This window comes from Prionailurus viverrinus, chromosome C1 (genome assembly GCF_022837055.1).
Source record: "Prionailurus viverrinus isolate Anna chromosome C1, UM_Priviv_1.0, whole genome shotgun sequence".
Classification (NCBI taxonomy): domain Eukaryota; kingdom Metazoa; phylum Chordata; class Mammalia; order Carnivora; family Felidae; genus Prionailurus; species Prionailurus viverrinus.
The window spans coordinates 112,211,550-112,227,215 of NC_062568.1; the positions used below are offsets into that span (position 1 = coordinate 112,211,550).

At 41.7% G+C, this 15,666-nt stretch overlaps 1 protein-coding gene across 5 annotated transcripts in view; it reads left to right on the forward strand.

Annotated features, from left to right (window-relative positions):
- The window catches only part of WARS2 (tryptophanyl tRNA synthetase 2, mitochondrial), a 101,688-nt gene that overhangs the window by 35,448 nt on the left and 50,574 nt on the right, over positions 1–15,666 (forward strand). For 2 of the 5 annotated variants that reach the window (XM_047870300.1, XM_047870301.1), the window contains exon 2: positions 372–508. The exons of the other annotated variants lie outside the window; for them this stretch is intronic. The gene's annotated coding sequence lies outside the window, so the exon portion shown is untranslated. The remainder of the gene's footprint in view (positions 1–371; positions 509–15,666) is intronic. 5 annotated transcript variants of the gene reach the window in all.

A 15,666-nucleotide genomic window follows, 5' to 3' on the forward strand; every position in this document is an offset into this window, starting at 1 on the left:
TGGCATGTGCCTTTACTTTGGGAAAAGACTTGGAAGAGAAAAGAGGACAGGGGCTGTTTGAGAAAGAAAAGAAAAAGACCTCAAGTCTTTTATTTTTCTATGAGAATAAAAAGGAAACTGGTGATGAAACTCTCTCATCCAGTAATTCAATATTGAGCACCTGTGGATTAATGAGAGGACGTCTCATTAAGATGAGGCTAGTGAAATGCAACTTGTTCACTGAGGAAAGGTTTTTGTTATCCTTCATTAAAGAAACAGCGTGGTCTTGTTTTGATTTTAAATCAGTGAAGATTCCAAATTGGTTATTGTCTAACAAAGGGATGTTGAAATCATCCTGATTCTAAAACATACATTTCTCCTCCCCTTACCAGTTTACATCAGGAGTTGGCTGTTTTTCCATTACTACTGGGGACACTGGTAGGACCCAAGCATTTTTCTCCATGTTGCTTCTGGTTGTTAAGAACTGTTACAGTGGAAACCCTGGCCCCTTGAACCACAGCAGCAGCAGGTGAGCGGAGGAGTAACTCGGTTTCAAAATATTTTAAGAGGTTGTTTGTTGTGTTGAAGTCGTCACACAACATCTGAAGTTGATTTTGAGATTCTTAATTTATCCTTCTCAAAGATTCAGACAAAAAAAAGAAAACAGTAAACACACTTCCCCTTGGTTTTCTCATAAATCTCATCCCTTCACTCAACTCCAAACATCCTGATCCTGCAGTGTTCTGCTGTGTTCCTGTCCCTGCCAGATGGGTGTGCTCCTAGATGCCTGGTAGGGGCACACACTGCTTGTCTTCCAGAAAAGGGGAAATAGCACCATATTATAGGCAAGACACACTCAGCCTAAGGCATAACTAGTCAGAAATCAAACTGGATTTATATCATGAGCTCCCCGTGTGCTTGTGAATGCCTCTTTAACAGCACACGGTTAAAATAAAAGGTCAGGAAATTGTCACGTAAAATCCACTCTAAACCTTGAGATAAGATTTCTTGATTCTAAGGAGAGAGTTGAACAACTTTATAAGGAGTTCACAAAAATAATGTTTTTCAGTACATTTTATCCAAAGAGTATTTTATTATAGATTCAGCTAAAATTATAATACATTAAGAATTTGGGAAACTGTTCTGAGGATTGTAGGTACTGTTGACTAAACGATGGCTGCCACTTGCTTAGGTAACCCCGGTGGGGGGGGGGGGGGAATTTGCTATCCTACTAGTCTTGGTAAACGTCCTTCCCTCCTTCACCTCTCCCCTGGCACTACTGAGCGCCATAGAACTTAACACCAGACTTCAAGCTCCTGCATTCAATAAGCTTCACATAGTATTCACTTCTGCTCCATTCACATGCATGTATTGAACCTCCACCCTGCTGCTGCTGGGAATAAAACATGGTTCTCACCCTTGAGAATTTCATTGGCTGGTGAGGGAATAGACTTACAGGAAAAGTAAATTACATACAACTACGTGCTGTAACAGAGGGAGAACAAAGAATTGTGAGCGCTTCTAGGGACAAGTAGCTCACCTTGGGAAGATGGAGAAGACTTCACAAATGTGGTGACATCTGGACTGGGTCTTAAAAGAGAAATTGAAATGTGTCAGGTGGAGAAAGGCACACCAGGAAGAGAGAACCAAATGTGCAAAGGTTTAGGGTTTAGAAAGAGTATGGCTTCTTCAGGGCAGTAAGAGAAGTGTGTAATTCATGGAATGCAATGGTGGAAGAAAAAGATTGACAAAGTAGACCTGGGCCTTGCAGAGTGCTGGGGGCGGGGGGTGGGGGAGTTGAGGGCTAGCACAAAAGGTAACATTGCTGGAAACTTGAGAGAATTTGAAAAAATACCTTGAGTTTGTTACATAAATAGGTAGGTAATTGGGCAATTTTTTCTGCAACTCTGTTTTTCTCTCTTTTAACTCTCATTCAGATGGAAAATAAACAAAATCCCTTTCGTATAACTCAACCGATGACATTTCAACAGCATCATCTTTACCAGTGGGGGTTCTTCCTCTCTACGCAAAACAGCTCCCTGTCCTCTTGGTACCTACATTTCTCACTCTTCTTCCCTAATTGCTGATTCAGGTGTGAATATTTGCAGTTACTTACTTAGTACCTATGATGTTTTGATGGTAATGTCAAAACAAAAGTCTGTGTTATTTTTCACAAAAATGTCAAAGAGTTTACCAGTCTTGGCAAGCAGTCATGTCCCTTGTGGTACCAAGTATCTTATCATTAATAATTACTCAGCATATAGGGGTGCCTGGGTGGCTCAGTCAGTTGAGCATCCGACTTCGGCTCAGGTCCGTGAGTTTGATGATCTCACAGTCCGTGAGTTTGAGCCCCGTGTCAGGCTCTGTGCTGACAGCTCAAAGTCTGGAGCCTGTTTCAGATTCTGTGTCTCTCTCTCTCTCTCTCTCTCTGACCCTCCCCCATTCATGCTCTGTCTCTCTCTGTCTCACAAATAAATAAAACGTTAAAAAATTAATAAAAAAAAATTACTCAGCATATAGTAATTGGTTATGTAAGCAGATGAAAAATAATGTACCTTCAAAGCAAGTACACTTTCAAACCATGTGATTGAAATTGTTGAAAATAAGAGTAATGTTCTATTATCACACTGATTATTTTACCTACAAGAATTTAGTCATAGAGGAGAACTATGTACAACATAAGCAAAACTCAGTCTCAAAAACTCAGGAGTAAACTGCATTTAAGATCATTACAGGTTGAGTGTGAGTGCTGATTTTGTGGTGAAGCTGTTGAAAACTATAGTTTTGACTCAAAGCATATTTACAAAAATAAAATGTACCCATATAAAAATAGAAAATATATAAAAATATATAAAAATAAAACAAGAGTTGAAAGTTGATTGGAAAACAGTGTTCACTGCAAAGAGACATCAGTATCGTTTGGTGAATAAACGCAGACTTGGGGAGTTGTTGGAAATGAAACTAAAATATAAAAGAGAATAATTATTTCAGTTTATACATTTACAACTTCGTTGCTCTAAGAATGTATAGATTCCAAATGAAATCAGTGGAATTAGAAACAAAACTGCATTTGGTTGCAGTTAGCTACATTATCTTATAAATGAGATACATGTTTCTTCAGCTTATTCAATAATACATGATGAGGCAATTCAATAACAGAATGAAAACAATGTCATCAATTTGTGTAAACAATCAGGAAAGGAAAGGCTCTCTTGATTAAAGAAATATTTTCAAATTTAATAGGTACACTGAGAGAATTGACTAAGGAATGGGGAGTTACACACACACACACACACACACACAGTATATGCAAATCAGAACCATGATTTTTGACACTTAACAGGAGTAGAAAATTAAATGTGGTAAAGTTTTAGAGGAAAGGCTAAGTGCTCGATTGTGCAAAATTCTAAGGTTTATTAGTAAGTGTAAGAAATTGAAAACTCTGAAGTCCCCAGTACTGACACCTCTTTGACCACAGTCTCTCACATCTACACAAAGATTGCCAATTTTATCAAAACTTGTTTAAGAGAAGGGGCACCGGCTGTCTCAGTTGGTGGAGCATGTGACTCTTGATCTCAGGGTTGTGAGTTCAAGCCCCATATTGGGTGTAGAGACTACTTAAGATCTAAAAAAAAAAAAAAAAAAAAAAAAAAAGGCGGGGCGCCTGGGTGGCTCAGTCGGTTAAGCATCCGACTTCAGCTCAGGTCACGATCTCGAGGTCCATGAGTTCGAGCCCTGTGTCGGGCTCTGGGCTGATGGCTCAGAGCCTGGGGCCTGCTTCCGATTCTGTGTCTCCCTCTCTCTCTGCCCCTCCCACGTTCATGCTCTGTCTCTCTCTGTCTCAAAAATAAATAAACATTAAAAAAAAAAAAAAGCTTGTTTAAGGTGCTCAAAGCTGTAACACTCAGGAAGCTATGTGAGATGTTAAAAATATGTTAGACTATTTGTTCTCTAACGTTACGGGCTGTCGTCAAGGGCTTCCAGAGATAATCCAGGTAATCTTTCAAACGTAAGGAGGAATAGTGAATTAATGATTGGCTGACACTGATTTCTAAATGTGAACTTTCCCCTCCCCCCCATTTTTATTTATTACATACAAAGCATTTTAAGAATTTTTTCTAAAAAGCTTTGACGAGAAATCACAGATATATTTACTTGGTCTTTAAAAGTAAGAGAAACAGCTCATTGCTTATGATCTAAGAAAATATCTCAGAGCCATTTGGGCTGGGGTAATTATGCCAAAAACAATCTCTTAAAGTTTCAAAGGGGGACAAAACGTTCTTTCCGAGAACAACAGATCATAGCAGCTCAACAGTGCATATACTGCTTCATCAGATAAATGGCACACGGTATTTTCACCAAAAACAAGAGTATTTGCTAAGTTTAAATCTGCGTTTTTCTGAGTGATTACAGCATAGTGAAAATATCAGAGCTACCATTCAAATGTAAGAAATACAGGGAGCAGAGCCAAGCACGTGCAATAATTGTACAAAATCAACGCAAATATGACCCTAGAACCTGGATTTTCCTGGCGCAAAGTAACAACAACTTCATCTATGTGTCTATTTGTCATGAGCTATGCAAAAATGCTTCCTGCATCCCAGCACCACTGCCTGTGTGTCCTTGTAGTCCGATCGGTCCCAATCACCAGTGTTGAATGCTTGTTTTCTACCCTGCCTTGCCCCAGCATGGGCTCGTGCAGCTCTTTGGAGGAGCTCAGCGGCCTGGCAGATTACAGATCCTGAAAGACTCACCAACCCACTCAGTTCACTGGCTTAGCCAAGTGCTTTAGTTTAGCTGCCATAACAAAGTGCCACAGACTGGATGTTTTAAAACAACAGAAATTCATTCTCTCACAGCTCTGGTCGTTAGGAGTCTGAAATCAAGGTGTCAGCTGGGCCCTGCTCCCTCTGAAGGGTCTAGGGAGAATCTGACTTGACTGTCTCCTTGACTCAAGGAGAATCTCCTTGACTCTTTAGCTTCTGGTCGCTCCCTGCCATACTTGGCATTTCTTGACTTATGGCTACAACCCTCCTATCCCTGCCTGCCATGTCACGTATCCTTTTTCCCTCTGTGTCTCCCTCTTCTTATACGGACACAGTCACTGGAATTAGGGCCTACTCTAATCCAGTATGACTTCATCTACACTGATTACATTTGCAGAGGTCCATTTCCCTATAAGCTCACGTTCTGAGGTTCAGGTAGACATGAATTTTAGGGAGATAAATTCAACCTACTACATCAAGCAGTGGAAATACTGTAAATTTCATCTTATCTGGAATAATGTCAATTGTTACTTTTTTTTTTCTTTGCATTTTGGGCTTTAAATTATAAATCCTAAAGATTACTCTTGTGGTTTCAGTTGAATATGATATTGGCTCCAGTGCTAGGATGATTAGTGAAAAATAGCTTGTTATAAAATGTGAAATTTACTCATATGAGGACTTTAAGAGACAAAACAGATGAACAGAAGGGAAGGGAAACAAAAATAATGTAAAACCAGGGAGGGGGACAAAACAGAAGAGACTCATAAATATGGAGAACAAACTGAGGGTTGCTAGAGGGGTTGTGGGAGGGGGGATGGGCTATATGGGGAAGGGGCATTAAGGAATCTACTTGTGAAATCATTGTTGCACTATATGCTAACTAATTTGGATGTAAATTTTTAAAAGTGAAAAATTAAATTTTAAAAAAATGTGAAATTTAAATAGTAACCTCTGGGGCACCTGAGTGGCTCAGTCAGTTAAGCATGTGACTCTTGATTTCAGCTCAGGTCATGATCCCAGGGTTGTGGGATCGAGCCCCAAGTTGGACTCCATGCTCAGCATAGAGCCTGCTTAAGATTCTTTCTCCTTCCCTCTGCCCCTCTTCCACTCACTCACTCTCTCTCTCTTTCAAATTAAAAAAATTAAAAAAAATAAACACACATTAATTCCAGATTTCTCACTTGCTTAGTTAAGTCTCATCCAGAGGCGCCTGAGTGGCTCAGTCAGTTAAGTGTCCCACTTCAGTTCAGGTCACGATCTTGTGGTTTGTGGGTTTGAGTCCCCGGTCAGACTCCGTGCTGACAGCTCAGAGCCTGGAGCCTACTTTGGATTCTGTGTGTCTTCTTCTCTGTCTGGCCTTCCCTCGGCTTGCGCATTCTCTCAAACATAAATAAACATTTAAAAAATTTTTCTTTTAAATTAAGGCTCATTCATGGAGATATGTGCCCCTACCATGTCTAAGTAATTTGCATGTGTGTGAAGTCCACTTAGGAAGGATTTTCTACACTATATTCAGGTGTTTGGGTTTGTTCCTGTAGGAAAGGAAGAACCAGTGGAGATTCACTATTTCAAAAAGATATTCCAGGTTGTGGTATGGAGTATACAAAAGTCAGATCAGATGAGATGAGTGGGGTTTAGACTACATTGATGGGGATGGGGAAGTGAGATTGTATTGGGTAACATCCTCACGATTCAGTAATTGATTAGATGATGTCAATAATAATAGCTAATATTTTTTCCAGCTTTATTGAGATCTAATTGACATATAAAGCTGTGTAAGTTTTAGGTGTATAACCTGATGTTATGATACATGTATATGCTGGGAAAAGATTTCTGCAAGAAGGTCAGTTAAGACATTCACATAATTATTATATTTTGTGTGTGGTGAGAACATTTAAGACCAATCATAGGTAAGATTTATTGGGCATTTTCTATGTGCCAGGCACCATTCTAAGCACTTTTTATGTACTAATTTATTCAATTCTGGCAATAATCCTATGAAGTAGTTCTTTAGTAGTACTAAAATTTTGATTTTATATGAGGAAACTGTGGGACAAATGCTTGCCAAACGTCACCTACCTAGTAGTGGGAGGAATCAGAATTTTGACAGAATCTGGTGAGCAAAAGGAAGGAGTCTGGGGTGACTCTGGAGATTGGGGAGCTGAGTAGAAGGTTGGGTCATTAGCCAAGACTGAGATACAGAAGTGCAGCAGGGGTGGGGGGGGGGGGAGTTTGGATGGTTGTGAGTCAGTACATTTGGTTTTGGATATAATATTAAGTTTGAAGAGCTGTGGGTGGGAAATCCAAATGGATATGTCCAGCAGATAGTTGATAGTAAGTACTAGAATAATATTTGTTACTCTTTTAAGTGTGTTAAAATTAATCTTTTAGGGGCGCCTGGGTGGCGCAGTCGGTTAAGCGTCCGACTTCAGCCAGGTCACGATCTCGCGGTCCGTGAGTTCGAGCCCCGTGTCAGGCTCTGGGCTGATGGCTCAGAGCCTGGAGCCTGCTTCCGATTCTGTGTCTCCCTCTCTCTCTGCCCCTCCCCCGTTCATGCTCTGTCTCTCTCTGTCCCAAAAATAAATAAAAACATTGAAAAAAAAAATTAAAAAAAAAATTAATCTTTTAAAAGAAATAGTTTTAATTTCTTTTTTTTTTCATATTTATTCATTTTTGAGAGAGAGAGAGAGAGAGTAGGGAAGGGGCAGAGAGAGAGGGGGACACAGAATCCGAAGCAGGCTCCAGGCTCTGAGCTGTCAGCACAGGGCCTGACACAGGGCTGGAACCCACAAACTGGGAGATCATGATCGAGCTGAAGTCGGATGCTTAACTGACTAAGCCACCCAGGCACCCCTAGAAAATACTGTTTTAATGTATACATTATGCAGCTGTAGTAAAACATAAGGGAGAATCCGGGATACTGTCTCCTAGCCCCTAAAAAGAAAGTGCTTTTAATAGGGTGAGATTCTTTGTGATAGTGTATCCTCTCTACATCAAGTCAGGAAGGTAAATGACTCTCTTACCTGGAACTTTGTGACATTGTTCGGCCAAACAGGAAGAGGAGAGGCATTGGTGATGAATGTGCACCCGCCCTATTGTGGGTGAATTGCCTTCATCACAAACTCCCCTCAACTCCCACCCTGTGCTCCAGCATTCCAGCAAATGTTCCCCCGCCTTGCTCTAACCACAGGGTATTCCAGTTCAAACCCGGCGGTTTATGGGAACCGCTTTTGTTGAAGTCATTAAAGAAAGAAAGGCCTGTGACTTCTCTTTCCGACGCACCGCCTGTTTTCTGTGTCATTTCAGTCTCATTAATCAGCGCTGCAGCAAGGTAGACATCGCGCTGTGTATTTTACTGTCCCCCGCACAGCGGCTCCTGCGTCTCTGCCCCCAGGCCGGCGCATTGGGGAAAAAGAGGGAGGGAAACCATCAATCTTCCCAGTTGCACATGTCAGCAGTGATTCCTTCCCCCTTCCTGTTGGCTGTCTCTCTCACCACCTGTGTTTAGAATTAGCATTGAAGCTGCTGCCCAGATGAATAAGAACCACTGTCCCTGTCACCTGCCCTGGTACGGGCCACCACTTCTGAATGAAAGCAAGAAGTCCGTAGGGCAATTATATTCATTTTGTGAACAGTGCAGGAAACAGAATCACACACCCCCTTAGAAGCTCATTAAAGCCTTACATTCAAGCAGATTTTAGGTCATGCATTCTAGCAGGTAGCATCATTTACTGGATCAGAGGAGTAAAAGCAAATAATTTCTTGGTGCCTTGCTGTATTTTCATAGTCTCCCTGTAAGTATATACAGCTGGTTGGTCTAGCCAGGTTCAAGTCCACTACTCACTAGCTACGCGTTATTCTCTGAACCCCTCTGTGCCTCAGTTTCTTCATCTGTAAAACCGAGATGATAATACTACCTACCTCATAGGGCTTTTTGTGAGGATTAAATGAGGTAACGCATTCATAGCTCGTGTACTTTGCACATTGTAAGCACTCCAATGGTAGCCGTTAATTACCATAGTTAACTTCATTGTTCAAATAATAAAACTGAGGTTCAGAGAGGTTAAGTAATTTGTGCAAGTGATAGGAGTGCAGAAGGAATTTGAGGGGCGCCTGGGTGGCGCAGTCGGTTAAGCGTCCGACTTCAGCCAGGTCACGATCTCGCGGTCCGTGAGTTCGAGCCCCGCGTCGGGCTCTGGGCTGATGGCTCAGAGCCTGGAGCCTGTTTCCGATTCTGTGTCTCCCTCTCTCTCTGCCCCTCCCCCGTTCATGCTCTGTCTCTCTCTGTCCCAAAAATAAATAAATGTTGAAAAAAAAATTTAAAAAAAAAAAAAAAAAAAAAAAAGAAGGAATTTGAATTTGGCACTGTCTGAGTCCCCCAAACTCATGCCCTTTCTGTTAGACTACGTTGTTTCCATTCCAGCTCTATCTTAGAGATAATTTCATATGTGAGCTTAATAATTCATTTAACTTTATTACCCATTATATGAAGCAAAAATGGTAACAAGTGACATTCCTGTTAGCACTAGACTCTTGTAATTACATCAATTAATATAATCAGGCTGTATGCAGAAAAACTATTTTAAAAATTTAGCTGTACTAGGGCTCCTGGGTGGCTCAGTTGGTTAAGCGTTCAACTCCTGATTTCAGCTCAGGCCATGATCTCATGGTTCGTGGGATTGACCCCCATGCCGTGCTCTGTGCTGACAACACGGAGCCTGCTTGGAATTCTATCCCTCTCTCTGCCCCTTCCCTGCTTGCTCTGGCTCGCTCTCTCTCTCTCTCTCTCTCTCTCTCTCTCAAAAATAAATAAATAAACTTATTTAAAATTTAAAAAAAAATGGCTACAGAAGATGTTCTTGCCGTTAAAAAAAAAAGTTAAACCATACAAACGTAACAAAAAGGAGGTCATTACCATCACTTGGGGTAACAACCATTGTTGTTAAAGTGTGTTCTTCTTCCTTGTCAGAATTCATCTATGTAACAAACCCTGGTGGGCTAAGCATTGTTCTTGGGTCTTGAGGGGGGTGCTATTAGTATTCCCAGTTTACAGATGGGGAGGTTGCATGACTTGCACAAGGAAACACATCTAGTGCACGGCAGAGCTGGTGTTGAACTCAGTGTCTGGCCCCAGAGTTGGACCCTTCACCCACTCCGCATGACTCTTAAATTCTTCTTAATTCTACTTAAATTCTTCTTATCTCTTCCACAGGATTCCATCTCATAAAAATAAAATTTAATGTTATTTAATATTTCTCCTACTGATGGACATGTCGTTACTTGTGGCCCCCTCGCTGTGAAATAATGTAGAGAATGCCAGGTATCCTTACGTTCTTGTATAAATATTTCTTTAGGACAGATTTCTATTCATTGAATGGTTGGATCAAAATATGTAAACGCTTAAAATTTTGACCTCCATAAATGGTCAGACAACTTAGAGCTTACTACATGCCAGGCACTAAGCACTTTACACCAATAAACGTATCACAGTCCTCCCCTTCCCAACCACCCATTTAATAGATGCTCAAAACCATATAAGTCATAGGGGCCAGGGCTTCAACCCAGGCAACCTAATGTGAGCCTGCTTGTTACCATGGTTAATAACCAAACAAGTTATCATAGTCCTATTTTACTGCTTGACTTTGTCATTTTTCTCATTTACACTAAAGTCAAGATAGCGATATAGGCTGACACAAGGATCTGAACTGAAGCAGGTGTATTTGAAACACCCCCAGGAATTGTGTGAGTCTACAGGTTGCATGATGAGAAAGGCAGTCCTGGGTGGCCGGGAAATGAGACTTCTTTCTCTTGATAGTGGTCAGGACAGTCAAAGAGATTCTTTTTTGGAAGGGACTATATGCCAGGAAAATAACTAGAAGTTTTTTCTCCATTTATAACATGATACCATGTAACAAATTCACACTGTCTCTCTCTCAAAGGTTCAGAACACTTGGGTTAGTCATGGAGTTATTTCCTACACTGTGTATAAGAATTTCCAGCATCTCTGCTTTTACATAGCCAACACCACCTGTTGTTTGTTGAGGTTTTGGTCAACCGAGTAACCATAAGACCTACCAACAACTGCTTAACTATTGAATCCAGACTCTCTCATAGGCATCAGAAGGACTTAGACTTTTCCAGGCAGGAAAATGGGTAGAAAAGAGCATTCTATATAGAGATCATTTTGTTTTCTCTCCATTACAATTCTGGTGTCAAAACCTTCTTGTGCGATTATTTTCTTGGTAAAGCCCAGGCTACATGTGCTTCCTGAATCCCTGAGCCATAAGGATTTATGGAACTGGACATTGCCAAGTAAGTCTACCTAGGCATCAACGATGATGTGCTTACTTGTTGTTACAGGTGTCTTTTCTCACCAATGTAGAGACTGTAACCATACCTTCATAATCTGTTGGTCTTCCCTGCTGCCAAATGTGATATCTGTACTGCCTGATGCCCAAATGGCTTCTGACCATGAATTAAGAAATAACTGTCTCAAGAGTTTTATTACCTTGAAATGTACATTATAAGCAAATGAACATACTTTTCACATTTTTACAGTCTGTGTGTGTGTGTGTGTGTGTGTGTGTGTGTGTGTGTGTGTGTATTTCCTAGCAGGTTGGCAGCTTTGGAGAATAATTATGTAGTAGTTGGCTTTGAACAGTGTTTTTTCAATCTTGGCCACACATTAGAATCACCTGGGGAGCTTTTAAAACTCCCAGCGCTCATGCCAAATCCCAAACTGATTAAATCAGAATCTTTGAGGATGGGACCCAGGCATCAGTATTTTTTAAAGCTCCCAGGTGATGACTGTGCAGCCAGGATTGAGAACTGTATCTTTTTTTTGTTCACAGCATTTTCATCTGTACTTCAGTTTAAGTGGTTGAAGTGAATTTTCAGAATTGATGTTGGTGCCCCAAACCCCTCTCAAACTGGAGCATGCCCCATAACTACTTGGAAAGCTTGTTGAAGCACAGATCATGTAACTCTTATTTCTTCTGGGATAAGCCCAGTCTTAGAATTTCTGAGTCAGTAGGTCTGGGTTGGGACCCAGGAGTTTGCATTTATAACAAGTTCCCTGTTATGGCAATGCTGCCGGTACTGGGGACACGTTGTGAGAACATCTGCTCCAGTGCCTTCCTTCCACCTTCCCTCTGCTCTTTTCTTTGCTGGCAGGGGCTGGCAAGGGCACCTGTCCCCAGGGCCGCCTGTGCTGTCAATATCCACCTTAGGAAAGGGATGCTTGAGAATACCACACCTACCGCACCACCTCCAGTGAGCACACAATCGAATTTTAAAAGTCTACTCCTTATAGAGTAGTTGAGTGCAACTTCCTCCTCATTCCAGATCACCCTCTTAAACCTTTTATACATCAGAATCAGAGGCACCGCTGAGGGTTTTGGTGTCCCAGTATGGAACTTGGATTTCACTTTCCCACAGAAACAATTTTATGAATGGTGTGTAGGTACGGCTGAAATGGTGATGTTAAAACCATTCATCAAGAATATTGTGGGCTCAATGAGGCTTCAGTGGACTGCCTTCCAGGAACTTAACCACCATTTAAAGAACTGAGTTTCTGAGTTTCAAAAAACCAATTTTCAAACAAACTCATAGAACGTAACTTGTTTAGGAACTACATATAACTGGAACATTTGATTCATTTTGTTTATAGTTATTTTGCCCTTTACATTTTGGAGCCAAAGTGGGGTGGGGGAAGATTTGTCATTCATTCCACTAACATTTATTAGGTGCTCACAATGTACCTGGCACTGCCCTGTACTGGGAATATAAAGATGAAAAAGACAACTTCTGCCCTAGAGGAGCTCATATTCTAGAGGGAAAATATTTTCTAAGCAAATAAGAAAATATTTACCAAGTTGCCAGTGTGATATGTGCAATAATGAACTAATGAAGGAGGGATCTGTTCTGCCCTGGGGGCAGGGAGAGGGGTATGGTGGGTTGGGGGGAGAGACTGGGTAGGGGAGGAGAAAGAGAGGGGAAGGAGGGAAGGGAGGATGGGTGACTGTGTGTGTGTGTGTGTGTGTGTGTGTGTGTGTACGTGCGGGAGAGGAGAAGACATGTTTAAGAGGTTTAGAATCAGGGAGAGACTGTTAGACCTTAAAGACCCAAGGGAGTTGCCCAGCAGAGAAGGGGATTAGGGCATACAGGACAATGGAACGGTCTGAATGCGGACAGGAATGAGCTCTACAGGACTGGCAGTAACCAGGTCAGCTCCTCACATAAGATGATGGAGGATGCCTGGGAAGGCCATTACTGGTCACACGAAGTTTGGACCTTAACCCAGAAGAAGAAAGGAGATTTATGCACACAGCATATATGGTGTCTGCATTGTTATCTCAGACCTTCTTTTTAAAGAACTTTCTTCTGTATGTGTCCCACTACCCTGAGGAAGACATTTTTTTTTTTCCAACAAAATATTGATACTTAGAAAATGTCTTGAATCAAGCAGTTTTCAGACCTGTGCTCTGGGCACCCCCTCAGAGGCTGGGTGGGGGAGGGTAAAAGAGCAGGGAGGGCCTCCCTCCCTAACTCTCCCATTATCCACCCACCTACCAAGCTTTTCTTTGGACTGCTTTACATGTTGGGCATATCTAGTGAGAATATTGCACTTGAAAATGGGTATGTAACTAAGAAAGGCTTTAAAACCACTGTAATCTAATCCTCACATGCTTAGTAATAGTTTAAGGACTTTGATGTGCGTAGCCAAATCTCTCAACTGTGGTTCTCAGACCATCAGCTGAAGACGGGACATCAGGCAGGCACTGAGGCCGATGTGTGACCGGTGACAGTGGTTAGGAGGCTAAGCCTTTAGTTGGCCACAAGAGGTAATGACAAAATCATTTGTCCCCAGAATGATCTAATACTTTAAGATCAATGTTTGAATTTTCTTATGAGGAAAAACTAACATTTTTGTGAGCATCTCAGATTATTCTTTACACTTTTAAAAGTTGAGGACTTCTCGATCCCTTGCCTGTGTTTACTGTTACATTCAACATAAAAATACGATGTGCGGTGGTCATTGAGGCATTTATGTCAAGAATTTGACACTTGCTGATTTGGTTTAGCAAGTGGTGTCATCATTAGGAGTTAAAAGTATTTCTCACCACATACCATGTTACATTATAATTATTTGTCATCTTCATATAGTATGTTAATTTAGTTTTGATCACCTTTGCTATGAAAATTAAGGAGACTGGTTTATTCTGTACCTACATATAACCTTTGCATTTATTTTTATTTTTTAATCTATTTTTTAAAGTTTATGTATTTTGAGAGAGAGAGTGAGAGCATGGGGGAGGGACAGAGAGAGGGGAAGAGAGAGAACCCCAAGCAGGATCCATACCATCAGCACAGAGCCTGACGCAGGGCTTGAACCTGCTAACCACGAGATCATGACCTGAACTGAAACCAAGACTCAGATGTTCAACCGACTGAGCTACCCAGATGACCCCATATAAGCTTTGCATTGAAATATAACTTAGCTGCCCTGAGGTGACAATGCAGTCTTTCTAGGGAGCTAGAGTCCCAGACCTTGTATTTTATCATCTGTCTCTGATGGGGAGACATTCGCTGCGTTGCTGTTTAACATGTAGGAAACAAAACGGAGAAGAAAGACCTGAAGAATATAAGCCCAGAGAGCTGTTGAAGTACAAAAGAAATCGCTACAGAAGAAAAGAACACAGTCAGTGTCCCAACCTGAGGCAGAGTGTCCTGTGGTCTGCGGCTGGGCTCTGGGGTTCTGGATTCTGGTCCCAGCTGTCTGCCAGTGTGTCCATGGCCTTTTGGTAAACATGGCTGTGACACACTTTGTCCTTCTGAGAAGCCTGTGTGTGGAGGCAGGTATTGGTGGCTGAGGGTGCTCGAAGGCCGGGCCACCCCAGAGACGAAGAAGTTCTAAACGGGTCACAGCCCAGTGTCGAGGGAGGGACCAAACTCAGAGCTCAGCTCTGGGACTGACCTCCCTGCTAGTGATTTCCCCCCACAGTGTCCTTCCCTAGAAAGTGTGGCCACTAATGTCAACTCCATCAAGGACATAAGGTATGCACGAGTACCAGGAAGTACGCTCATCACAAGAAGGAACATGAATGCACATAAGCCTTCCATCCCAGGCTGGGGACTGCACAGAGCACACAGGGAAAAGAGATGTGCAGCTCTTGAAATTCGGAAGAGGCTTAAGTAAGTCTGCAGGAGACTTGTTAAAAGTCAAGTTTATTCCTTTTAGACTCTTTCATAGCCGAACAATACACATGAAGTGTTTATCATTTATGCCATTAAGGAACTCACGGGGGTGAGTTAAGGAACTTCGGGGATGACGTAAGACGTGCTTTCTCTTACACTGAATTAATATTTACTATATTGATTCCCAGGTCTGAGCATCTGGCTTCACTTCTGAGCAGAAATGAACCCATTTTTCTTGGTGCTGAGTCAGCATTTCCTCCCCAGACCCTGGGTTCTCCGGACATTCTGGAAGAACCGACTGTGGCCGAACAGTGAGCTATGGCCAAAGAAAGCTTCAGAGGAGCACCTGGCTTTTCCCGGCCACGGCTGAGATACTGTGTTTTCTGTGCCGAGTCTCCTGTTTCAGCTCTTAAATCATTAATTGTTAGTACAGATCTTTAAAAAAAAAAATGTTGAGATGTTCAAGGAGCCTAAGATTGAAATAGTAGGGTGATGTATAGGATAGAATTGAGAAACACTGACAGAGAGCCAAGGAGTTGAGAATCTTAAGATGTATTTTTCTTTATACACAATTAGAAGCACATATAGACTTACAGAAAGAGACTTTTAACCCAGTTAGTTAATAATGTTGGTGACTTTTTTTATCATACTCTGTGATAACATGCCCTTTACAGACCCAGTTAGACACAGTGGTTGTTCCCCAAGGTTTTGGTGTTGACTATAG